Genomic DNA, 26279 nt, shown 5'->3' with positions numbered 1-26279 from the left:
AGGCAGATCACTTGAGGTCAGGAGTTCGGGACCGGCCTGGTCAACATGGTGAAACTTTGTCTCTACTAAAAATACAAAAATTAGCTGGGCATGGTGGTGGGCGCCTGTAATCCCAGCTACTTGAGAGGCTGAGGCAGGAGGATTGCTTGAACCCAGGAGGTAGAAGTTGCAGTGAGCCAAGATCTTACCACTGCACTGCAGCCTGGGAGATAGAGCGAGGCTCCACCTCAAAAAAAAAAAAAAAAAAAAAAAAAAAAAAAAAAAAAAAAAAAAAGAGGAATCCAGTAGGAGAGAGAAGATAGGCAATAAAAGAGGCATAAGGAATCATCAATCTCTACAACTCCATCAGATCCAGAGAGCTTTTTCTGTCCTGTTCAAATGCTTTCACATTAAGCTTTTTTTTGCTCAAGTTACTTTGAGTTGAATGTTTCTTCCTTGCCACTGGAAGAGCCTAACTAAAGTTATTTTTAAAGGAAGCTTGTCAGAGAAACAAGCAAAAATAGACAAGTGGGATTCCATAAAACTAAAAAGCTTATGCAAGCATAGGAAGTGATCAACCAAATGAAAAGGCAACTTATGGAATGAGAGAAAATATTGATGAGTCATACATTTGATAAGGGATCAGTATCCAAAATATATAAGAAACTCAACAGCAAGAAAACACATAACTTGACTTTAAAATGGACAAAAGACCTGAAATGGCATTTCTCTGAAGAAGACATAAAGTGGCCAAGTATATGAAAAAATACTCAACATCAATAACCATCAAGGAAATGTAAATCAAAACCACGGTGAGATATCACCACACATCAGTTAGGGTGGCTACTATCAAAAAGACAAGACATAACAAGTGTTGGTGAGGATGTGGAGAAAAGGAAACTCTTGGACACTCTTGGTGGGAATGTAAACTAGAACAGACATTGTGGAAAACAGTAGGGAAGAAGTAAAGTCAGCAAGTGTATATTTAATTTCTCAAAGAATTGCAAATACAACTACCATATGATCTGAGTACACATTCAAAGAAAATAAAGTCAATTTGTTGAAGAGATATCTCAGCCTTATGTTCACTGGAGCATTATTTACCATAGCCAAGATAAGGATGCAACCTGTGTCCATCAACAGATAAACAGATAAAGAAAATATGGTATATATACACACTGTATACTATTCAGCCTTTAAAAGAAAAGGAAATGCTGTCACTTGTGATCCTGGAGGACATTATGCTAAGTGAAATAAGCCGGGCCCAGAAAGACAAATACTGCATGATCTCACTTACAAATGGAATCTAAAAAAGTTGAACTAATGAAGCAAAGAGTAGAATAGTGATTGGGAAGATGCTATCAAAGAATACAAAATTTCAGTTAGACAGGAGGAATAAGCTCAGGAGATCCACTGTACTCTGTGGTGACTGTAGTTAATAACAATGTATTGTATACTTGAAAATTGCTAAGATGGTTGAGTTTACATGTTCTCACCACAAAAAAAAAAGATACGTATATCAGGTAATATGTATGTTAATTAGCTTGATGTTGCCATTTCAAATTGTAGGTATGTATCAAAACTTCATGCTGTATACCATAAATATATGCAATTTTTGTCAATTGAAATAATAATAATTTCTAAAACAAAACAAACTTTTTAAAAAGGGAGTTGTCTGTGAAATAAAAGAAAAAGTTCAGATATTAGAACAAGGCTCATTTGAACTATATATAACGGAATGAAAGGAGAAAATATTAATGAGCTACTTTGACTAACTTGACCAGCTTATTTGTCTTATTGATTTGTTTCTAAAGAGCTCTGGACTTGCAAGACAAGAGGTGTAATGCTTGCCTAACGGTTGTTCAATAAGTCTTAGTTTTCTTCCCTAAAATGGGGAAATGTAAACATGTATCTACTTATCTCATAGGATGGATGGTTATATTGAAAGATAAGCTATTACACTGAAAAGTGAAAATGTGAGATGTTAATAATTGTGAGTCATGTCAATTATAAGAGTAATGATTTATATTTACTGAACAGTACTGCACCCACCCTATCTCACCCACCTGCCTCTCCCACTTCTTTCTATCTCTTTCATAAGTGCTTGAAGCTCTTTGCTTACTCTGCCATTGCTATCTTTTACTTTGGTTGAGTTTTACTAATGTCTGATAACTGAATAATGAACAAACCTCACCTGGAAAAGCTGTAACATGTTTGTCCACCTTCAAAAAAGTATTCCAGCTATAACAGAGCACTTTAGAAACAGAAAATGTTCTGTGGTAGTGGCCATAGTAGTGATAATAGTAAGTACTGGTGGCATAGTAATAGTTGTCTATGCTATAGAAAATTATATTTATTAATCTGAAATTGAGCTTAGCTCTTATATCTTTGTACCTTACAGAGAGTCCTATGTTGACCCTTTTCCCATACTTTTTAGACGAGAGTTTTTTCATGCCATTATACCAAGTTTTAATATAATTTGAGAGCATCAAAAATCTGATTCATTAGCAGACAGATGAGAATAGCATTGTTATAACACAGTCTCACGAACTGCATAGACCCCAATTCTGTGCTCATGGAGGCCAAGAGCTAATTCAGAAGGAGATTTAGGGTGCTGTGAAAACTTTTACAGCAGTAGCATAATTTTGGGATGCTATTAGAAAATGGGTACATTTTGTTACTTCATGTGGAAACATATTGCTTTACTCAAAGATAAGGGCAATTTTTGGAGCCCTCCTCTTGGTCAACACAGGAAGTCAGTTGGCTGGTTCAGAAGAGATTACTTGGTGATGCAATCTGTGAGGCTAGTCTCATTCAAACCAGGGAACAGTAACATGAGTAACAGAAGAATGGCTAAGAAGCCAGCCACCGTGGACCCCTCACTGGCTGGGCAGGTGGGTTCTCTGTGCATTCTCAGGTCTCCTGACCGCCCGGGAATGGGGAGAGGAAAGTGCTAACATGCAGTCTGCAATCCAGTGCTCTAGAAGTGCCCCAGCAGTGCCCAGGATTCTATTCTGTGTCACCCTTAGAGAAATCTTTATCCTTGGGCTGTTGAGCAACTCACCCCGGCTGAGGCTGAGGTGGGGAAGAGAAGGGTAAGAGCACTCCTTTCAGCTCTGAATTTACCTGTCAAGCAATGTGAACACCTGTAAAGAAGGCAGCTGAAGTGATGGGTTCACAGGGGTTGTTATACTATGCTCCCTACTTTGGTGAATGAAATTTTTCATGAGAAATGCTAAAATAGAAAAGGCAGCTTCTTCGCTACAAAAACTAAGGGTTTTGGAGAAGGAGATCTTTCTTCTCCAAATTTTTTCCACCGTTTTCCTGGACAATGCTTTTCGTTCCACAGTTGGAAATAGGATTGGACATACAAATACAAATTAGAATTGGGCAGCAAATAAAATTTACTTTCAGATGGAAACTATTGAAAGTAGATCCTTTCCCAAAAGGGAGTAGCAGGGGACCAAGAACCTAAAAGGAGAGAGCGAAGCACCGAGGAAGGGACATGGGAGAGTAGAAACTGGGACCCTCGGACATATTTTATTGACCTCTCAGCATGGCCATCTCTCTGCCTCAAAGGTATTCACTGGAGGACTCAACCTTGTGCTTCCTAAGGTCCCCTCTTCTCCTATGAGCTCCCCATCCTACCCCATCCCTGACACAATTACCCTGGGCTTCACAGACAAAGTCCCTCACTGGCTTTTGACCCCTGCCCCCTTAATAATATTAGACTATAAAGTTGCCTACCATGAGGAGTTGCCATGACTATGGCACCCATATCCCTGTACAAGTGCCAGCCTGAGACCCGAGGGCTTGGGCACATGGCAAAAGGACAGCTTGAGAGAAACAATGGAGGGAGCCAACTGCAGATTCTTTTCATGCCTAATTACCCATGAGCACATGGCACAATGGCTTATTTAACTCTGCCTTGGCTCAGAGTAGAGACAGGTTCTCATTCCAGTTGGAAAGGATTCCAGCTCTGGCCTATTGCAGGGAGGGGCAAAAGGAAAGGGAAAGTAAGTTATTGAAATGCATAGACCTTGTCTTCTTAATTATTTTGTATTTGGCCAACATTCCTTGTCTCAGAAGCTAATTATTCCAAGTCAGGAGAATTGTTCCACCTCAGAGTTAGCTGCAAGCGAAATGCTGACAACCGGTGCTGGGAACAACTGTTTCCCATGCCTAGCTAGGCAATAGAAGATCATTCTTTCTCAGAACTAACTCAGCCAGTCAGAGCGTGGAATGACTTATTAAATCCTCAGGATGTGTAAGATAACCTACCTTCCTGTCTTCCTTCTTTCTTAGAATAGAATTCAGGCCTCACCACCCCCTGGAATTTTGCAGACTGTGGAGAAACAGTCTTGCCAGAACCATGCTGTAAGGTGATCCCAGGAAAAAGAGACAGAATGGAAACACAGGCAAAGAAGATTCTCCGCCCTGTGCAGACTCAAGGCCACGTGAGCTTCTCCACACAGTGAGCCCACAGGTAACCAAAAGTGCTTCTGAGTCCTCAAAGATGGTGGGAGAGCAAAGGAGACCATTGCCTTATAAGCATTAGGAGGGTGAGTGTTTTCAGAGATGTAATGCCATTAGTTTTTTTGTGGGTTCTCTTGTCATGGCAGCCAAATACATGTGGTAAGAAATATGTGGAGAATATTATATATTTTTATTGACTACCTGAATTGCATTCAAGTCAATCCAGGTAACATTGCTTTAATTATCTGTTTGGATTCCTACTTCAGGTCCTGACCCCTTCTACTTTCTTCCCAATGTGATATGCTATTTATCACCTGACTCAAATAATGACAGGCAGGACGTCAGAGGCTTTCCAACTCTCTTTCCTGACTCAGCAAAACCCAGTGGGTCCACCTGTATACCCTCTGAATATTTCTGCCTCAGCAGTGAAGGTACTGGAATATAAGATTTTGGAAGCCATAATTCTGGGAGGGTCCAGAACATATTCTTCATTATGACAAAAAGAAATGCAGTTACAGGGGTCACTTGCATCTCTGAGGAGCTCAGAGTCTACAGACTGTCTTCTGTAGAACAAGACAGGAGACGTCACCATGAAATTGAACCTCTTGATATTAAGCGGAGTTTCAAGTGGGGTCCAGAGTAAGATAAGGCTCTGCTGCAGGCTCAGGCTCCAGTTCAAACCGTCTTGCCACTCAGGCCTAGATCCAATGGTATAGAAGTGTTGGAGGTGGATAAAGAAGATATGTAGAATTGCAAGCCACATTTGGAGACTCAAAGCACAGATCTATGATTGTGGAGGAAAACCATGCCTTCTTCAGCAAAAAAAATATTCTGATATGAAAAGAAGCTCATAAGTAACTGAATGAGAGTAGGATACCAAGTGGCTATGTGACCAGGGCTGCTTATCAAAGTTGGAGATTGCCTGGTCAACTGATTCATAAGATCAGGTGGTCAAGGAAGTAATATCTATGTAATAGAAATTGAGCATCAGGCCTACAGAACTCCAGAAGGTACAAGTAAATGATATGAGCAAGTGGTCAGACTTCTACATCCTCTTGTTCTGTTTCTCTCTCAACTCACATCTATAAAGAGTAAAAAATAGTTCAAGTCCAATTAAAAACTGGGACTATACTATATTGGGTGCTAGCAAAAAATGAATTGCTGATACATTAGAGCATCATTCAAGAGTGACGTTAAAGGATCTTAAGTAAAGGAAAATTCTCCCAGAGGTCAGAACTTTAAGCACTACTCTGGGCTATTCACTTCCTAGGGAAGAAAATTTGAAATGTGTGTATGTATGTATGTGTGTGTGTGTATATATATATAACTCCTGAGAAGTGACAACTTACTTGGCTCAAGAAAACAAAACTGGAATATTTGTGTATTAGTTTCCTGTGGCTGCTGTCAAAAACTACCAAAAGCTTGGTGACTTAAATCAGCAGAAATTTATTGTCTCACAGTCTAGAGTCCAGAAGTTGGAAATCGGTATCACTGGGTTGAAAGCAAGTTGTCTGCACCTCTTCCAGCTTCTGCTTGGCTGCTGGCATTTGTTGGTCTTGTGACCACATCACTCCAATCTGTCTCCATCTTCATATCACCTGCTCCTCAGTGTGTGTGGAATCTCCCACTGCCTCCTTCTTCTAAGGACACTTGTGATTTTAAGGCCCTCCTGGATAATTCAGGATAATCTCCCTATTTCAAGATCCTTAACTTACTCACATCTGCAAAGACTACTTTTTCATAGAAGGTAATATTTACAGGTTCCAGGGATAAGGATCTGATATCTTTGGGGGTTGGGGTGCATTACAAACCTACCATGATCTGGGACAGGTAGAGTTTAGGAGGACATTTGTTGGGGGCATTATCAGCCTACCACAATCTAGGTCCGGTAGATTTAAGGAAGACATTTGTAGCTGAACCTATGGAAATGGACGCAAAAGGTACAAGGATCTTTGTGTCTCATATTGCTGCCCACTAAGATGTATTCATCTCAGAAAAGGTTCTCAGACCCCAGGGAGGTGGCATAACCTTCTGTAGACATCAACCAGCCTCTTTTCATGGTTTAATACTGTCTTGGGCCTTTGAGTGAGTGGCTATGATGGCAAAGATGGAGAACTGCATGGCTGCAACAGCCTGGGCTGCCACTCACCAAGGCTCTTGATACTGCTCAATCTGCCAGCATTAGAGACTGATTATAATCACTTGACATGGTTCTATTCCTTTCGGACAGAACATCTTAATCTTTGGTGAGTAAACAGTTTTTATATTTGCTGTTTTAAAAAACTTCCAAATACTGGCCAGGCACACTTTGGGAGACTGAGGTGGGCAAATTGCTTGCTCCCAGCACTTTGAAAGGCTAAGGTAGGGGGATTGCTTGAGCCCGGGAGTTCAAGATCAGCCTGGGTAACATGGCAAAGCCCCATCTCTACAAAAAAAATAATAATAATACAGAAATTAGCTGGGCATAGTGGTGCACACTTGTAGTCCTAGATACTCAGGAGACTGAGGTGGGAGAATTGCTTGAGCCTGGGGAGGTTGAGGCTTCAGTGAGCTGTGATTGTGCAACTGCACTCCAGGCTGGTCAATAGGGCAAGATCCTGTCTCAAATATATAAATAAATAAATAACCAAATACTATGGAAAATACTTTTATATAATTCAATGAAATCATCATGGAAATAATCAGAAAAATTATCAGATGCTTAGACATTGTAGCAATGTCAAATTACTTTAAAAATGTTCCTAAACATTTACAATTTATACACTTACAATTTATATACTTATCACAGATTGGTAAAAGTGTGCAGACCAGCCCAGATCCATGGATTATGTTTTGAAATCACTGCCCTAGAAAATTACCCAGCACCTATTGGCAGATCAGGTACATTAGATCCTTTCCAGCCTGAAACGGGCAGTGATTCCTCTTTATCCAAGGGTATATCTATTCCGAAAATGGATTCTCCTCCCCTGCTCCTCACCATATAGCTTTTACCAGCACCATGGTCTAAATGCCTAATCAATGGACATGGTATGACACTCAACGTTGCCTCAGGCCAAGAGAAATATTTTACAGCCAAACAGGTACAACCATGGACATATAACTATGGGATTTGTGGGTGTTACCATGTACCATGTATCCCTACCTAGAGGCAGCCAGCCAAATACAAAGATGAAACTGCCTGTGTCTCTAAAAACTGGAACTCATTGATCTTGAAAGCAAAGGATAGTAGTAAGATTGAAACCTCTCTGAATCACTCCCAGTGACCTACTTGCAGAATTTGTGCTTCTCCTTCTTACATCATTGGACTCTGACAGATTAGAGTTCCTGACTCCTGGGAGGGAATGTTTCCGCTAGGAGTTTTACTGAATTGAAGGCAGAGACAGCAGCTAAGCCACTCTTTACTCCTCATCCCAGTGGACAAAAGTCAAAGAAAAGAATTACTGTATTCCTAGTGATAATTGAACCTGATGACTATGAAAAGTTTGGAATGCTGCCCCACAATAAGGGTAAGAAGTCTAAGGAATTCCCAGAATCCAGAGATCCACTGAGACTTCTCTCTGTGCTTCCATGCCCAATTATAAGACCAAATGAGCAGTTGGATGCAATGGCTCACGCCTGTAATCCCGGCACTTTGGGAGGCCAAGGCAGGCCGATCACCTGAGGTCAAGAGTTAGAGACTAGCCTGGCCAACATAATGAAACCCCGTCTCTACTAAAAATAGAAAAATTAGCCAGGAGTGGTGGCACATGCCTGTGATCCCAGCTACCCAGCAGGCTGAGGCAGGAGAATCGCTTGAACCTGGGAGTCAGATGTTGCAGTGAGCTGAGATCACGCCATCATTGCACTCCAGCTTGGGTGACAAGAATGAAACTCTGTCTCAAAAAAAAAAAAAAAAAAGAAAGAAAGGAAGGAAGAAGAAGAAGAAGAAGAGAAGAAGAGGAAGAGGAGGAGGAAGAGGAAGAAGAGGAGGAGGAGGAAGAGGAAGAAGAGGAGGAGGAGGAGGAGGAGGAGGAGAAGGAAGAAGAAGAAGAAGAAGAAGAAGAAGAAGAAGAAGAAGAAGAAGAAGAAGAAGAAGAAGAAGAAGAAGAGGAGGAAAGAAGAAGAAGAAGAAGAGCAAATGAGCAATGTAGCAACCATAACTCAAAAAGGCAAGGCAATTTAGGCTGCAAACCCCTCAGGAGTAGAACTGTAGATTACCCCACCAGACAGAAAACCCAGCAGCTAAAGTGTTGGCTGATGGGAAGAAAAATCTAAAATGAATGGAGGAGAGGAGAGATGATGATTATTAAGGATGGTTTTGGGACCAGATGCAGCTTGTTTCCATATCCTTCTTGCTGTCAGTCCTCTCCCAAATTGCTGCTAGCCACTCTCCTGAAGGGGTCTTTGTCATTGGTTGGGCTTGTCCCTCCCCTATCGGAACATGAGTGAGGATGTTTTGTTTTCACAAAAATTGAGGTACTAAATTGTAATAGTGAGCCAGATATAATAGGAGGCCCCAAATAAACTTTAACGGTGCAAGGGTTACACTATTAGTCACTTATTTTGCACCATCTCAGATCCTCTCAGCCTCATCAGTTTTGGATACTTCTAACCACTTGTTCCACCCCAGATCCCACTGCAACAACAAATACTCCGAGTTTCAGTCCACTTAATTACAAGCAGCAGACACCTTGGTAACATATCCTCATATTGCCTCACCCTCTTAGTCTGTCTCACCACTCCTTCTTCCTTGACATTGTATACCTTAATCAAGTGGTATTTCAGAAGCTTTTGCCTTAGCCTCTGTTTAGCCAAGGGTACTCTGCCAGTGACTGCAGAGTTCATGTTATCACTGCCCTTCTTCCTAGGTGGGTCACTATTATGCTACTAATAATGGTGTATATTTTTTCTGCTAAAGCTGAACATCTTTCTTTACCTTTGTTTATCAAACAGTTAAAGAATTTCTGGACAAGCTGAAATGCTGGAGTCAAGTAGAAAGAGTTTAAGGAAACAAAAACCAATCACAAAGGTCAAGAGTTTGACATGGGGGAAAGTGAAAGGAAGAAACTGTATCATTGGAAGAATGCCATGAATATGAAAGTCTTCCCATTGACACTGAATTGAAATATTCTGCAGAAGATGCAATATTGCATAGGAAAGGCAACATGTCATCTTCCATTAAAAAAGTAAGAAGGATTAAAGGGAATTAGCAATGTTGAGGAAATTGTGCACCTTGAAAAAGATTCTCTCTAATGAATCTATTCCTACTAAATTTGGTGACAAATTTCCTCAATATTGAGTTCTTTCAATGGCAAACTACCTCATAGAGAATTGCTACAGGCATAAGATATTGCAAGTGATGGACCCTACAATGTGGAATTGTCTAAGTCAAAATTAAGTAGTGGGCATATTTTTATATAAGAGGATTGATTTATTTTGTTGTTGTTTTCTCACTTTTCAACTCTACTTTCAAATAATATCAATATAATCTATTTCTGATTTTTTAATATTTGCCTGAAGAGAAAGAAATAAAGGGTATTCACGTAAGAAGAGAAGAAGTCAAATTGTCTCTGTTTGCAGATGACATAATCCTAAGAAAACCCCATCATCTCAGCCCAAAAAATTGCTAGCTTTCCTATACACCAACAACAGGCAAGCAGAGAGCCAAATTCTGAATAAACTCCCATTTAAAATTGCTACAAAGAGAATAAAATACTTAGAAATACAGCTAAAAAGGGAAGTGAAGGACCTCTTCAAGGAGAACTACAAACCACTGCTCCAAGAAATCAAAGTACACAAACAAATGGAAAACATTTCATGCTCATGGATAGGAAGAATCAATATTGTGAAAATGTCCATACTGCCCAAAGTAATTCATAGGTTCAATGCTATTCTCATTGAACTACCATTGACATTCTTCACAGAATTTAAAAAAAAATTTAAAATTCATATGGAACCAAAAAAGAGCCCAAACAGCCAAAACAATCCTAACCAAAAAGAACAAAGCTGGAGTCATCACGCTACCTGATTTCAAACAGTACTACAAGACTACAGTAACCAAAATAGCATGGTACTCATAAGAAAACAGATATATAGACCAATGGAACAGAGCAGAGGCCTCAGAAATAACACCACACATCTACAACCATCTGATCTTTGACAAACCTGACAAAAACAAGCAATGGGGAAAGGATTCTCTATTTAATAAATGGGGCTGGGAAAACTGGCTAGCCATATGCAGAAAACAGAAACTGGACCACTTCCTTACACCTTATACAAAAGTTAACTCAAGATGGATTAAAGATTTAAATGTAAAATCTAAAACCAGAAAAACCCTAGAAGAAAACCTAGGCAATACCATTCAGGACATAGGCATGGGCAAAGACTTCAGGACTAAAACACCAAAAGCAAATGTAATTAAAGCAAAAATTGACAAATGGAATCTAATTAAACTAAAGAGCTTCTGCACAGCAATAGAAACTCTCATCAGAGAGAATAGACAACCTACAGAATGGCAGAAAATTTTTGCAAACTATCCATCTGACAAAGATCTAATATTCAGTGTCCATAAGGAACTTAAACAAATTTACAAGAAAAAAAAAACAGCCCCATTAAAAAGTAGGACTGTAAATGTTCATGTCTGACATTTCTCTAAAGAAGACATTCACGTGGCCTACAAACATGTGGAAGAAACTCATCATCACTGGTCATTAGAGAAATGCAAATCAAAACCACAATGAGATACCATCTCACACTAGTCAGAATGGTGATTATTAAAATGTCAAGAAACAACAGATGCTGGCAAGGTTGTGGAGAAAAAGGAACGCTGTTCTTCCACTTCCACTGTTGGTGGGAGTGTAAATTATTTCAACCACAGTGGAAGACGGTGTGATGACTCCTCAAAGACCTAGAACCAGAAATACCTTTTGACCCAGCTATCCCATTACTGGGTATATACCCAAAGGAATATAAATCATTTTATTATAAAGCTATATGCACATGTGTGTTCATTGCAGGACTATTCACAATAGCAAAGACATGGAATGAACCCAAACTTGAAAATGTGGTACATATACACCATGGAATACTATGCAACCATAAGAAGGAACAAGATCATACCCTTTGCAGGGACATGGATGGAGCTGTAGTTGTTTTTCTCAGCAAACTAACTCAGGAACAGAAAACCAAATATGGCATGTTCTCACTTATAAGTGGGAGCTGAACAATGAGATCACATGGACACATAGTGGGGAATAACACACACTGGTGCCTGTCATGGGGCAGGGAGAGGGTGAGCATCAGAAAGAATAGCTAATGGATTCTGGGCTTAATACCTAGGTGATGGGTTGATCTGTTCAGTAAGCCACCATGGCACATGTTTACCTATGTAACAAACCTGCACATTCTGCAGATGTATCCCAGAACTTAAAGTTGAAGAAAATAAAAAGATAAATTTTTTAAAAAGTTTTTGCTTTTAGTTTTATAATAGCAATCCATGTTATGCAGCAAAGTTGCTGACTTCATGTGTGCCCTCTTGTGTCTTGAGGATTAATTAAACAATGCTACCTCCAAAGCTGCTGTTTTAGGAGGCTTGCCACTGTTCATGCAGTGCTACATTAGAGACAAGCATCAGTCCAGACTAGCTGGATTTGAAATCAGAAAGGAACAGCACAGAAAAGATACAGCTTTATTAAGAGAATTTCTTTCTGCCTGTGGCCCCTGCTCTAAGATCATGGTAGGTCAGAGCATCGTGTACTCCATAGAATTGCAAAAGCTACTGCTTCACACTTAAGTTAGTGTAAAGAAGGGAAGAATATAGGAAGCCCTTGTGACATAAGTTGGAGAAAGAATTGAAGGAAACTTGATTCCTGAGATTTCCTTCAAAAACTTCTGCCTTAGGCTTTATAAATCAGATGCAATCGCTACCCCACTCCCTTTGTAAAATGCAACTCACTGGGAAGCAGTGCAGCAGCAGGGGTCATATTTTCTCTGTCCACCATACCAGGTTATTATTTCACGCTGCAGTGAGGCAGAGAGGCCAGGCAGGGAAACCTTGGACAATGGGTACATCTCTTATGCCTATTGCTGAGGGAGAGAAATCACAGAGGAGAGCTCCAAGTTCAAAGATTGCAATTAAAAAATGGCATTTGTTACTATCTAATGTAAAACTTTAAAAAATAAAACAAAGAAGCAATTTGGTTTTTGCTTTTTGAGACAGAGTCTTGCTGTGTTACCCAGGCTAGAGTGCAGTGGCATGATCTCAGCTCACTGCAACCTCCGCCTCCTGGGCTCAAGCAATTCTCGGGCTTCAGCCTCCCAAGTAGCTGGGATTACAGGCGCTCACCACGAGGCCCAGCTAATTTTTGTATTTTTAGTAGAGACAAGGTTTCACCATGCTGGCCAGGCTAGTCTTGAACTCCTGGCCTCAAGTGGTCTGCCAGCCTCAGCTTTCCAAAGTGCTGCGATTACAGGCATGAGCCACCACGCCCAGCCAAGACGCAGTTTTTTTCATTTGTGTGTTTTGACCGAGAAAATTCAAATCAGGCAACCAAATGTTTTTTTAATTTTTAAATTTATTTTCTACAGCCCACACTTTCTACACTTAAAAATCAGTATTTTTATCCTTTTTCTATGATTGATTTTGCTTTCAATCTCCTACTTCTCACTCTTGTTTCCAAATATTGTCAATACAATCTAGATTAAAAAGCTGTCTTCTTCCTATAAATTTGTTCTTATATTTTCTAATTGTTTATATTAGATTTCATTTTATAATGGCACTTATAACAATTATATAATAAATTTGTGTTTACTGGTTTGGGTGCTCACTACTTTTTTTTTTTTTTGAGACAGCGTCTCGCTTTGTCTCCTAGGCTGGAGTGCAATGGCACCATCTCGGCTCACTACAACCTCTTCCTCCCGGGTTCAAGCAATTCTCCTGCCTCAGCCTCCTGAGTAGCTGGGACTACAGGCATGCGCCACCATACCTGGCTAATTTTTCACCATGTTGGTCAGAGGTTTCACCATGTTGGTCAGGCTGGTCTCGAACTCCTGACCTCATGATCCATCCACCTTGGCATCCCAAAGTGCTGGGGTTACAGGGGTGAGCCACCGCGCCTGGTGTCAACATTCTTATGACTGTTTGTTGATAGACATAAGCACTCATGTTTCAGGGAAATACATTCACTAATTAATCATAGAATATGTGTGTTTAGCTTTATTAGATACTGCCAAACAGTTTTTTTGAAGTAGATGTGCCAGTTTAATAGCCAGTCATGTAGTAGAGCTCCATTTGCTTCACATCCTCACCAGCATTTAGTACTGTTAGTCTTTTTACTTTTAGCCAGTTTATGGAGATGTAATGGTGTCTCCTTGTGGTTTTAATTTTAATGTCTCAATAAGTACTGAGACAGAGGACATTTTCATATGCTTAGCATTTGGATATTTTTTTGAGTGAAATGCCTATGGAGGCTTTGCCTTGAAGAAAGAAGGCCATTCAAGCTAAAGGAACAGCAATGTCCAAGTCACCACCAAAGTGAGAAATGTGCTTTTCTCTACATTCATTTAGCTTGAGGCTCGTTGACCTTTTTGGTGCTTTGGTTTAAGTATTTTTTCATCAACTTTGAACATTTTTGGCCATTATTACTTCAAATCTTTTTTCTGCCTCAATATTTCTCTACTATCTGATATAATTACAGGTGTACATTACAGGTGCACAAGTGAGCAACGCTAAAGAAATGACAATGAAGCAATTGTGACTATTGCGTAGACTGTATGAGGAGCTGTGGTCAGAGATAAGGGTGTACACACAAGCTTGGGCCATATCACAAAAGATTCAATGCCTAGATCTCTCACTTCCATGTCCCTGTTTTACTCAACCAATTTTTATTCAATACTATTTATTAATTATTTTTTATGTGTAAGGCACTGTCTTAGTCCATTTGTGTTGTTATAACAGAATACCTAAAAGTGGAGAATTTATTAATAAAAGAGGTTTATTTAACTCATGGTTCTGCAAGCTGGGAAGTTTAAGGGCATGGCCCTGGCTTCTAGTGAGGGCTTTTATGCTGTGTCATAACATGGTAGAGAAGGTCAAAGGGAAAGCAGACACCTGTGAAGAGACAAAACTCAAAGAACGTGCTGGTTTCAAAACAACTCACTCTTGTGGGAATTAGTCCATTCCTGTGGGAATTAATTCAGTCTCACTAATTTAGAACAAGAACTTACTACAGCAAGAATGGCACCAAGCCATTCATGAGGGATCCACTCCCATGTCCCAAACACCTCCCACCAGGGCGCACTTCCCAATGCCACTACATTGGGGATCAAGTTTTAACATGACATTTGATAATGGGATAAACAAACCATTTCCAAACCATAACAGACACTATTATAGAATATTTAGGCAAGGCAAAACTAAGTCAAGGATTTGACTGTCCAGAAGGTTAAAATCCAGATGGGATGGGTTAGGGTATGACATTGAACAAAGAAATAATTCTGTAGATAAAGCTGTATCTGCAATGGGACTACAGTCTTTTGCAGAAGGAAACTGACTCCTCTTCGGTCCCATAAGGACAGATCAGGAACGAAAGCAAGTAAACACATACAAATAATTAGGATTCAAATTCAGAAATGATATTAGAAATTTTTTTGCATGCCTCATACTCTGCATGTCTCATACTCTGCTAATTCCTTTGTTTCCTCTGAATTAAACACAATTGCCAGTAGAAACTAGCAGCAATTTTAGTCTGCCACAACATCCTGACCTAGCAAAAGTTAGGGGCACTCTTATATCAATCTCCAATCTGATGAAGAAAATTGTTTACTTGAATCATAGAAACACGTATTTTGCTGGAACACAGTGAAAATGTAGTAGTAACAAAAATATCTAAACTCTAGCCTTTATTCTCTGAAAAGTTTACACAGATCTTTTCCTCATGACGTTATTATGTTAAAGTTTGTGTAATTAGACAGTCTCAAAGCATAAGCAATTTCAATGTGACGTGTGTATTTTAGGGGAGAGGGACAGGAGAAGGACTTTTGGTGGAATTTATTACTACTTTAAAAAGTAAACTTGGCAAATCCATCCCTTCTTGGCATTAAACAGATACTGTCTTCATAGTGGTAAATGGTCTCCATGACTCAGCCTCCAGTTGCAAGGCAGATGAGAGGTCTCTAAACCTGTCGGAGAGCCCACAGGGTTACTTAAGCCAACCCCCTGGCCCAGTCAGCTATCTGTCTACTCCCCACAATAAATGACTGGTCAGTTCCACTTTAAATATCTCTCAGATAAAGACCTATGCTCTTTCCCAGTAGATTTCTTCAGTCTTTTCTTGTTCCAAACATACTTTCTGTAAGAAGATATTACTGCTTCTTCTGCCCTCCACACATGGCAAATACTTGCTCAACGTCACCTTTTTAGTAACAGAGGCCACATTATCTCAAAAAGTATATTTATTAAAAGGCTGGATTCTGCAATAAAAAATGTTTACTTGGAAACATTCTTTGTTTCCAAGCAAATCTCAGTTATTGTAGGCTTTTTATAGTCATTTCTCTCACCTTCAATCAAGCGGGAAAATTTGCCCTACACTGTCTATTATTCTTCTTCTCTTTCCATTCAAATCTCCTAGTCTGGGATGACATAATGCCTGGTATTTAGGTGAATGCTACAGCCTCCGGGCTGTTTTTCCTGTTTCCAACCTCTCCCCAGATCGATCCTGCATGTATATGCCACCTTTATCTTCTTAAATTACTGGTTTTTTCCTCAATATGCTTCCAAAACGGAAGAAAGGAAACTAAGAAATAAGAGAATATGCTCATGACTGAGGGACAGGCAAATATTTTTAGGCAAAAACCAAAAAGAAAAAAATGATAAATAAATTGACCTATATTAAAATCAAGAACTTCTGTCCCTCAAAAGAAGCATTAAAAGAATGAAGGGCCGGGCGTGATGGCTCTTGCCTGTAATCCCAGCACTTTGGGAGGCCGAGGCAGGCAGATCACAAGGTCAGGAGATCGAGACCATCCTGGCTAACACGGTGAAACCCCATCTCTACTAAAAATACAAAAAATTAGCCGGGCATGGTGGTGGGCGCCTGTAGTCCCAGCTACTCGGGAGGCTGAGGCAGGAGAATGGCGTGAACCGGGAGGCGGAGCTTGCAGTGAGCCAAGATGGCACCACCACACTCCAGCCTGGGCGACAGAGCGAGACTCCGTCTTAAAATAAAATAAAATAATGAAAAGGCAATCATAGAGTGGCTTATGTGTATAACACACATAAATGACAGAAGAATAATAATCAGAATATATAACAAGTTCCTCGAACAATAAAGAAATAATTTATTCACTAGAAAATTGACAGGCATTTTATGAAGGAAGATATCCAGATGAACAGTAAATCTGTGAAAACATATTTAACTTCATTATTCATTAAGAAAATAAACATTAAAACCACAATAAATTGCTATTGGACATGTCACCAGGAAGGCTAAATATAAAAGACAATACCTAGTGATGGTGTGAAAGTAAAGTAACTGGAACTCTGAAACCCACTGATAGGCTTGTGAATTAGTGCAACCATTTAGGGAAAACTATTTGCCAATATCAACTAACCTTGCTCATACACATAACCTGCACCCAGAAGTTCTATCCCTAGGTATACATCTAAAGACACTTGTATACATATTCGATGAAGTACATATACAAGAATATCCATTCATTCAACATTGTTTATGACATCCAAATCCAGAAAGCAACCCATATGTCTATGAAAAGTACAGTGAATAAATATATTGTGCTGTAATCATATCATGAAATACTAATCAGCAACAAATGTAACTCAAGTATTACTATGTGCTGAATCTCAGAACATGAATGAATCTCAGAAACATGTTGAATGAAAGCAGCCAGGAACACAAAGAATACATTCTGCAAGATTTAATTCATATAAAAGACTGAAACAGACAAAAATGAATCTATAATGCACAGATTCAGGATAAGTGGTTTCCCTTACAGGAGATATCAACTGGTCAGGGTTAGAAGAATAGCTTTTGGGGTTCTGGTAATGTTCTGTTTCTTAATCTTGGTGCTGGATGCATGGGTATGGTTAATTGGTGAAAATTCATCAGGTTCTACACTTATGATGTGTGCCTCTTTCCATATATAACTTATACTTTAGTAAAAAAGTTAAAACAAAACAATGTGTACATTTTCCTCCTATTACTCAATAATGTGCATGGCTTTCCAGGATCTACCAAACCAAGGTTCATTTTTCTCACACACACACACACGCCCTCCTTCACATCTTTATTCATACAGTTTCCCCTTATTGAAATATTCTTTATTCTCCATATAATGGTTTGGTAAACCATATCTCTTTGACATGTACTAATTTGCTCAGGACAGTCCTACTTCGAAGCTGTTGCCCTGGAGTAATTACCAAAAGTAACTAGAATAATTCGAAATATTTAGAACATGTCCCTTACCTTTAGAGTTGTCTTTACCATACTTAATTCAAAAACAAACTTTTAGTGACTCTATTTTCCCATGTCTTTGCAAAGCATTCAGCATAGTTTTTGTAGAAACAACATTTCATGTAACATGTAATTAAGTTATATCTACTTTGCAAGTAAAACTGGCAGAAACAGGAACAAACATTAGTGGCTTTTGGGAACTCAACTGATGGAGAGGCAAGCTCGTGTACTGACTGCACTGCATTAGGTTTGCATCTATAGCACCCACTTACATTTTACAGAGAGAATGGGGCCCCTTATTTCATCTGTCTAGTCAGTTAATTGGAGGTTGGATGAGAGAGTTTCTACTATATATCCATTTGTTAAGAAAACTACCAAATACATCAGGTATAAAAGCAAAGATACCAAATCAACAATGAGTGAAAGGAATTTTTTTTAATTTGGTCTAGAGTCAGACTCTTAGCTTCCTTCAAACTAAGTGTGGGTTTAGTCAAGACATCAAAAAAGCTTCAGGTTAAACTACATAAATCTCTTTGGGAATCTAAAAGCCAGCACTTGTAATCAGAAGCATTTTTCATCCTTATACAGCCAAATATTCAGTCTGAAACCATCAAGGAAAGAACAGCACTAGGACACAGCTCATCCTGAGGGTACTCAGAGTTTCCCTATCACCTGCAGGTTAATGTTGGCATGACCACAGAAACCTGCCACCCGATCATTAGCCAGTTCCTTGATGGGGGTGTAGGTGAAAGGAAGAAAACCTAATGGGATTAGAAAAATGAAAAAGTAGGCTGGAGCCAAAGATGACATTAGACTAGGAAGGCTAGAGATGGGAAAATATTGCAAGAAAGGACATTCTTAATTCATGTCATCTTCAGAAAATCCATTCATCTTGATGCTAAATTCCTTGGCAAGGTCTAAATGTGAAATTTAAAGAAGCTTTTTCCATTAAATTGCCACTTGGCATTATACATTTGGAGGGAAAACAGTCTCAGAGATGGAAGTTTTGTCATCTAGCTGGCCGACTACTCAGCAGAGTGAATAGAGGTGCTCCATTTCTCTGAATCTAGCACTGCTCACTGTGTCCTAGTCAAGTCAACCAGGAACAGCCTGACCCAGAATGTCTAGCAAGAAGGGAATTAGATCAAAGTGCTCTTCCATCCTGGATGCCTTTAAATAATATTATGGGATTAAAGGTTTTACAAAAAATGTGATTCAATTAACTGGTTCCTCTTACTGTTTTCTTAAAGCAACAATGATTGAATAGATTTGTAGGCCGAAGGACAGAAGGGCATCATTTAACCCTATTTGGAGAATTTAACCCTATTTTGGAGAACTCTTTTTATGAGATTACTTTATGTTGGTAAAATCCATCATAATCACCTTTTGGCTGTTCCAGAAAGTCTCAGAACCTGGTCAACACATATGCTCATCACAAGTGGAGGAAAAGCAGAAGCAACAAAGATAGACATGTGGTCAGAAGAGAATAAAAAGAGCAAAAATAATGTGATCAGTAGCAGATCCCTTTCCTCATAAGCTGTTTCTTTCAGAATAAAAAAATCACTACCACCCCACCCCAAACCACCCAACACAAAGAGCTCCCATGATCACTGGCTTAGCTGCCTGTCTGCTAGGACCTGCCAAGCTGGCAGAGGAATCTGGTGCTGGCCCTCAGTAAATGGTCATCACTTTCCCTTCATCTTACCTTATGAGGACACTCCTCCTGTTCTGTGTCTCACCGCCTTGGGGCTACAGGCAGTAAGTTGCACATCTATTTCATATTCTAGTCATTTTCAAACTTTAAAAAAAGCAGCTAAATGCCTTTTATACAAATAAGTATATGAAAAGGTAGAAGACGTGTCTTAGTCCATTTTGTGTTGCTATACAGAAATGCTGGAGGTTGGGTAATTTATAAAGAAAAGGGGTTCATTTGGCTTACAATTCTGATGGCTGGAAAGTTTAAGACAGGCATCTGGTGAAGACCTCAGGCTGCTTTCATTCATGGCATAGGACAAAGGGAGCCAGCCTGTGCAGAAATCACATGGCAAGAGGGGAAGCAAGAGACAGTGGGGAAGTGCCAAGCTCGTTTTAACAACCAGTTCTCAGGAGAACTAAGAGCAACAACTCACTCACCACCAAGGGAAGGCATTAACCTATGCTTGAGGGATCCACCCCCATGACCCAAACACCTTCTATTAGACCCAATCTCCAACACTGGGGATCAAATGTCAACATAAGGTTTCAAGAAAACAAACATCCAAACCATTGCAAGGGGTCTTCTCTGGTTGAAGCAGAAGAGAGGCAAAAAATGTCCACATTCCTTGTGTCTCCCTCCCCTGCCATCCTCTGGGGACACTGTGTAAGGAAACCTGGCTTCTTAGAACAGAATGAAAAAACAACTGACAACAAACTGCCTGGCAGATGTGCTAATAGGAATAAAGGAAACCAAAAATATTTTACCCCAAAATATACTTCTTTAACATATTTTGAGATGGCTATTCAGAGGGCCCGCAAACAGGAATAGCCTTGAAAAGCTGCCTTTTGTGGAGGAGATTTGCATCTGTAGAGAAAATCCACATTGGTGAAATAAATAGCCAGGCTTCAAACCGAATCCAGCAGCACATCAAAAAGCTTATCCACCATGATCAAGTGGGCTTCATCCCTGGGATGCAAGGCTGGTTCAACATATGCAAATCAATAAATGTAATCCAACATATAAACAGAACCAAAGACAAAAACCACATGATTATCTCAATAGATGCAGAAAAGGCCTTTGACAAAATTCAACAACCCTTCATGCTAAAAACTCTCAATAAATTAGGTATTGATGGGACGTATCTCAAAATAATAAGAGCTATCTACGACAAACCCACAGCCAATATCATACTGAATGGGCAAAAACTGGAAGCATTCCCTCTGAAAACTGGCACAAGACAGGGATGCCCTCTCTCACCGCTCCTGTTCAACATAGTGCTGGAAGTTCTGGCCAGAGCAATCAGGCAGGAGAAGGAAATAAAAGGTATTCAATTAGGAAAAGAGGAAGTCAAATTGTCCCTGTTTGCAGATGACATGATTGTATATCTAGAAAACCCCATTGTCTCAGCCCAAAATCTCCTTAAGCTGATTAGCAACTTCAGCAAAGTCTCAGGATACAAAATTAATGTACAAAAATCACAAGCATTCTTGTACACCAATAACAGACAAACAGAGAGCCAAATCATGAGTGAACTCCCATTCACAATTGCTTCAAAGAGAATAAAATACCTAGGAATCCAACTTACAAGGGATGTGAAGGACCTCTTCAAGGAGAACTACAAACCACTGCTCAATGAAATAAAAGAGGATACAAACAAATGGAAGAACATTCCATGCTCATGGGTTGGAAGAATCAATATCGTGAAAATGGCCATACTGCCCAAGGTAATTTATAGATTCAATGCCATCCCCATCAAGCTACCAATGACTTTCTTCACAGAATTGGAAAAAACTACTTGAAAGTTCATATGGAACCAAAAAAGAGCCCGCATCGCCAAGTCAATCCTAAGCCAAAAGAACAAAGCTGGAGGCATCACGCTACCTGACTTTAAACTATACTACAAGGCTACAGTAACCAAAACAGCATGGTACTGGTACCACAACAGAGACATAGATCAATGGAACAGAACAGAGCCCTCAGAAATGATGCCGCATAGCTACAACTATCTGATCTTTGACAAACCTGACAAAAACAAGAAATGGGGAAAGGATTCCCTATTTAATAAATGGTGCTGGGAAAACTGGCTAGCCATATGTAGAAAGCTGCAACTGGATCCCTTCCTTACACCTTATACAAAAATTAATTCAAGATGGATTAAAGACTTATATGTTAGACCTAAAACCATTAAAATCCTACAAGAAAACCTAGGCAATACCATTCAGGACATAGGCGTGGGCAAGGACTTCATGTCTAAAACACCAAAAGCAATGGCAACAAAAGCCAAAATGGACAAATGGGATCTCATTAAACTAAAGAGCTTCTGCACAGCAAAAGAAACTAGCATCAGAATGAACATGCAACCTACAGAATGGGAGAAAATTTTTGCAACCTACTCATCTGACAAAGGGCTAATATCCAGAATCTATAATGAACTCAAACAAATTTACAAGAAAAAAACAAACAACCCCATCAAAAAGTGGGCAGAGGACATGAACAGACACTTCTCAAAAGAAGACATTTATGCAGCCAGAAGACACATGAAGAAATGCTCATCATCACTGGCCATCAGAGAAATGCAAATCAAAACCACAGTGAGATACCATCTCACACCAGTTAGAATGGCCATCATTAAAAAATCAGGAAACAACAGGTGCTGGAGAGGATGTGGAGAAATAGGAACACTTTTACACTGTTGGTGGGACTGTAAACTAGTTCAACCATTGTGGAAGTCAGTGTGGCGATTCCTCAGGGATCTCGAACTAGAAATACCATTTGACCCAGCCATCCCATTACTGGGTATATACCCAAAGGACTATAAATCATGCTGCTATAAAGACACATGCACACGTATGTTTATTGCGGCACTATTCACAATAGCAAAGAGTTGGAACCAACCCAAATGTCCAACAACGATAGACTGGATTAAGAAAATGTGGCACATATACACCATGGAATACTATGCAGCCATAAAAAATGATGAGTTCGTGTCCTTTGTAGGGACATGGATGAAACTGGAAAACATCATTCTCAGTAAACTATCGCAAGGACAAAAAACCAAACACCGCATGTTCTCTCTCATAGGTGGGAATTGAACAATGAGAACTCATGGACACAGGAAGGGGAACATCACACTCCGGGGACTGTTGTGGGGTGGGGGGAGGGGGGAGGGACAGCATTAGGAGATACACCTAATGCTAAATGACGAGTTAATGGGTGCAGGAGATCAACATGGCACATGGATACATATGTAACAAACCTGCACATTGTGCACATGTACCCTAAAACCCTAAAGTATAATAAAAAAAAAAAAAAAAAAAAAATAGCCAGGCTTTCTCTGCCCCCTGTTCCCTGTCTAGATCTAGAAAGGTAGAAAGGGCGGTCTCATGGAGAGAGAAACTGAGTCTGACACCTTTGGAGGTCTGACAGAAACCTATTCTGAGAACTGTTACCTGTGAGGTTTCATCTGCATAACAAGACCACCTTTGCTAGCCTTGTCTTTCCTCTTCTCTCTCTCCCAAAACCTGTCTTGCCATGTTCCATACCTCTACTTTTCCTATAACCTCAAGATGGTATAAAATAATCAACTATCTAGGCCTTTGAGTTTTTATATTTTGTATGACTTCCATGCACGTGTGCATGTTAATACATTTTGTATGCCTTTTTTTTCTATTAATCTGCCTTTTGTCCATTTATTTTCACTGAACTTTCAAAGGGTGAAGGGGAAGGTTTTCCTTGGCCCCTACAGTTTTTGGTACTGTGAGCAGGGTAACCAGAACTGTCCTGCTCTTCTGAAAGCTGCAGTCAAGGTTACCCAGAACGTGACAAGCCAGCAGAAGGGCACAAATTTCTTACCAGTGAGATTCCTGGGTGTCTGTCTGTGAAATCCAGTGAAGCAGATGCTAAAAATTACTGTTTCTTTCTTTTCTCTTTTCCAAATTAATTTTTTTCCTTTGTCTGTATCTTTCTATGGTATTTGTCATAAAGAGTCCCTCTCATTTTACGACTTTGAGAGCTTGACTTGTAACCAAGTCACTCTCTCTTGTTCTCTGATCTCCATGGGGTCACATTTGATGGCCAGCCTGAAAGGACTGGGAACCTGAAATGTTAAGCAGCAGACTCTGTGTTCTAAGTGTGCCAAGCTCTTAGGGGAATTTGACTTAATAAGGAGTTCCTTCTATAAGGGGCTTTTGTTGCCTTAACTCTTGTTGCCTGGTTAGAACTGGGACAGTCCAATCCCAGGAGGGCCTACCCAGTGTCACAGATTAACAGGTCCGTGACTGGTGGACCCTCACCAATTTGTGAGATACTAGAGACACTATAGGCATAAATAGCAGCCATAACTGTCTATGACAAGAGTCTTCTGCTATCTTAGCTTATTTCTGGGACTAAATTTGCGAGACGGGTATCATTAGGGAGGTGCAACTTTTGCATCCATTTTTAAAATGCCACTTATGACCATGGTATTGTAAACCTGGAAAATTACCCATGGGACTTTCCATGGAAAAGGCTTATTGGCTTGAGTCACTGATGGAATAAATAAATTGGTTAGATTTAAAAGAGAACTCTTAAGAGAGCTCTTGTCCTAAACAGCTATCTTATCAGTACCTATGAAAGAAATATAGCCTTAAAAACTTCCTTGGCAGGATTTGAAAAAAGCAGAAATCAGATTTAAAACTAAGTTAAAATCCTTCATACATTCAAACTGCCTGCTTTCCATCCCCCATAGGATCTTCAAGGAAGGGTATCCAGCCTGCAGTCTAGTGGCAAGGATTCCACACATTGACTGCTGAGGCATGAGTTTAATTTCCAGTCAGAGAGTCAGTTCCTTCGGGATGTAAATCCTTTAACTCAGGAGAAAAAAAAAAAGAAACAGCTATAAGAATTAGTTTGAATTCTTTGTTTTGAATTTATATTTGTGTGACTCTACTTTTTAAGATATTCATTTGTTATTGATCCTTTTCCCTTCTGTGGACAGCTGTTGTTTTCCTGTTCACCTCCAAGTCTCTTTTTTCTTCTAGCTTTCTTTGGAGTGGCTCTGGATCTTGTGGGCACTGCTTTTTTGCTGCTCTTTGGAGATGGCTAGTGCATCCATGGTGAAATTATAAAAAGCATGCTGGTTTTGGTTCTGAGTCACTTGATAGTGACTTTGATTTAAAAAAAAAAAAAGAGAAAAAGAAGTTCAAAAGCCAAGAATATTGGTTACTTGTCCTGACTAAAATCTGGTAATGAAAGATTAAAAATATATATATTTTAAGAGCTCTATGGTCAAAAGTCAGCTTAATTAAAAGCTGATATTCAGACTGATTAAAAAAAAAAAAGCTCCTCTGTTCTCTTTTGGATCCTATTTCTCTCATGTATTTTTTCAGTCAACTGAAATCCATTTTTAATTTTACGTTTGGCCCTTCTGTTAGCTTCCTTTCTTGTTGACAAGATTTTTGCTTTAAAAGAAAAATATAAAATTGTATTGGCCTTTGTGAGAAGCTTAAGATCTTCCCAAACTGGCTCCCCTCAGACTCATTCGCCCATTTGCTTTTGCCCTTCCTTTTGCCACTTTTGTCAGCCCCAATTTCCTCCACTTGGTAGTCAGTAGATTTAAAAATTATAGAAAGGAAATATGACGGGTTTAGTTGTTGCATAGAGAGATCTGAAAGAGGCTTCTAGAGACTCTAAGTTCCTATGAGGAACACAGCCAAAGCACCACTGACCTTTTCTGGGGTCCCTGTCTTCCTCATGGAGCCCCAGGAGTCATGAGTAGGTTCAGCACTACTTTTTTAATGAACTTTGCCCTGAACTCAGTAATCCCGTTAAAAACAGAAACTAAGTTAAAAAGCCACCTATCCAAATGAATCAGTTTCCAGAGTACAACTTTCTGGCATTTAGCTGGCTATTTTTTAAACTCTTTGTAAAAGAAATTTATATCTATAGAGAAAATCTCCATTTGTAAGGGCATCTTCCTCTACAAGGACCACTAGAAACTGTTACAATGGGAAAGACATTTACTTAAAAGTTTACATAGAAAACCTTACCTTTGTTTAAAGTCCTTTTCCTGACTATCTTGCCTTAACTGGGCCTTTACCCATACCATTCTTTGTCTTGGTAAATAATGATGTTTATATCAAAGTTTTGTGCCTTTGAGATATAAATTTTCTTCTTGTTTCACCTAAGAGTTATCCTTTTGGAAGTGTGAATTTAGAGTTGCCTAGTGAACAATTGCTTGGGGCAATGAAACAGGTAATTAGAAGTGTAACGATCTGAATGGGGAAAACCAAAAACTAACTAGAAGCTGGCAAATGCAGAAACTTAATGAAAGCTTTAAGATCTGCTTCTGTTGGTATATCTATATGTATGTGTAATATTTCATGTGATCTGAAATAATCTTAGGTAAATAAAGCTAGCTTTAAGATTGTTGGTAAAATAAATAGAAACTTTTCAGAATTGTTGGTATTAAATATAATTCAGACATTTTTGCCTGGATCTACTGGGCAGATAGGTTTATGCTGTCTCCATACATGTTTTAAGTTCATGAAACTACTTCTGTAATATTTCATATACATGCCTGGTTTATCTGTAAGCTACAGCTGTAAAGTCTGACTGCTAGGCTTTCCTGAATCCTTGCACACATCTTGCTATAAGGTTATGTTTTTTTATTTTGAGCCTCTGTATTCTGTAGTCTGAACAGG

The sequence above is a fragment of the Nomascus leucogenys genome, chromosome 15 (genome assembly GCF_006542625.1).
Source record: "Nomascus leucogenys isolate Asia chromosome 15, Asia_NLE_v1, whole genome shotgun sequence".
In the NCBI taxonomy this organism is placed as follows: Eukaryota; Metazoa; Chordata; class Mammalia; order Primates; family Hylobatidae; genus Nomascus; species Nomascus leucogenys.
This window is presented reverse-complemented; position numbering follows the sequence as displayed.